The 1432-nt window shown below is 49.0% G+C and overlaps 1 protein-coding gene across 1 annotated transcript in view; it reads right to left on the bottom strand.

Moving 5' to 3' along the window:
- LOC103581248 (carcinoembryonic antigen-related cell adhesion molecule 6-like) overlaps positions 1–1432 on the bottom strand; it is a gene marked incomplete at its 3' end in the record, with an annotated part of 7075 nt that overhangs the window by 1500 nt on the left and 4143 nt on the right. The gene's annotated exons all lie outside the window — the stretch shown is intronic.

Consider the following 1432-nt stretch of genomic DNA (forward strand, 5'->3'; position numbering starts at 1 on the left):
TGTGTCACAAGATAGATGTATGAGAATTTGGGGACACAGAGAATGTGAGGCCACCTGCTGTGTGTCTATGAGAAGCATGCTTTCTCACATGTGAACTGAGCAGCAGCACTTCATTATGGACAAACATAAGATCGGAAGTTACAGACCCCCTGGCGTCTCTCCTAGATCCTCCCTCACAAGCTGACGCCCTGACCAACTTCGGGACATGTGGGTGCTGAGTATCTTCAGGCTGTACATTGCTCAGCCTAGGACAGTTTTCTCTGAGGCTTCCCTTTTAAAGGATAGTCTAGGATGGGTCCTGATGGGAACTGGGTGTTTGAGCAGAAATGACAAACAGAGACCAGGAGCAAGTGTGGAGTGAGTTCAGAGGTCAGGGCACAGGGACACAAGGTGGGAAAGTTCTGCTCAGGTGTTTGATGGTGACTGACTTGATCCTGTGAACTAATAATAGTGGAGCATAATCCAAGGAATGAGCTAGAAAAGAGTGAGGGGAACAGGCAGTGGTTGTTGGCTTTGGCAGCAAAGCCATGTTCTCTATCCTTGCTCTTTGATGTCCGTTCTCCCACTGCACCTGTATGGACCGTGTGTGTTTGGTGGACGTGAAATAAAAGTTGGAAAAGTTAAATTTCTGCCATACGTGAACATTGTTATTAGCACCCAGGATCTAGAACCAATTTCTGAGAGGAGTTTATCTCTGCAGAGCAGGGTAAGGTCTTAGGCACAGCTCTGACGTCCAGCAGGATCACAGTATGATCAAAGGAAGGTGCTAAAGTCAGTTTGAAATCAGCGACTCCCTTGGTAGAGAGAGACCTGTGAGTGCTGTTAAGAGGACAGAACTGGTCAGAGGGGAAGGCTGAGGTGGCTCTTATATAAAGGGAGCATGAAGAGGGTGGAGCAAGATGGCCAAGTAGAGTAGTCTGGCGCTTGTCCCCCTCCCCACAAAAGAGACCAAAGCAACAAACAACTGTACTTGGACTGGAATAACTGAAGAAATATGCTGCAGAGCACGAGGGAGTGGAGAAACCTTATGGAACACAGAAGAAAGCACCGTAGAGAGCAGAACTACAGGGACTGGCTTGGGGTCAGACAGAGAAAAGGCAAGCTGGAAAAACCCCATCTGTTTACACTGCTACCACAAATGTCACTAATCCCTGCCAGAGGAGGGTTCCCCAGTCCTCACAGGTCCCAAAGCCACTTGGAGAGTAACTGGGAGTTTGTGCAGCTTTACCACCTCATAGTAGAAGACCAGGGAGAGGAACCTAACCCCAGCCTAAGCAGTTATGTTACAGTGTCATTTTGAAGCTAAACACTTGGCTAGAGTGTAGCCTGCCCGGGCAGCTGGTGGAAACAGTCTTCCTCTATCCTCAGGGCCCACCTTCATTCCACCACATTCACAGGGGTGTCTGCAGGACCATGACTCCAGGTGCCTGGT

Source organism: Galeopterus variegatus, unplaced genomic scaffold, assembly GCF_000696425.1.
Source record: "Galeopterus variegatus unplaced genomic scaffold, G_variegatus-3.0.2 Scaffold12657, whole genome shotgun sequence".
NCBI lineage: Eukaryota > Metazoa > Chordata > Mammalia > Dermoptera > Cynocephalidae > Galeopterus > Galeopterus variegatus.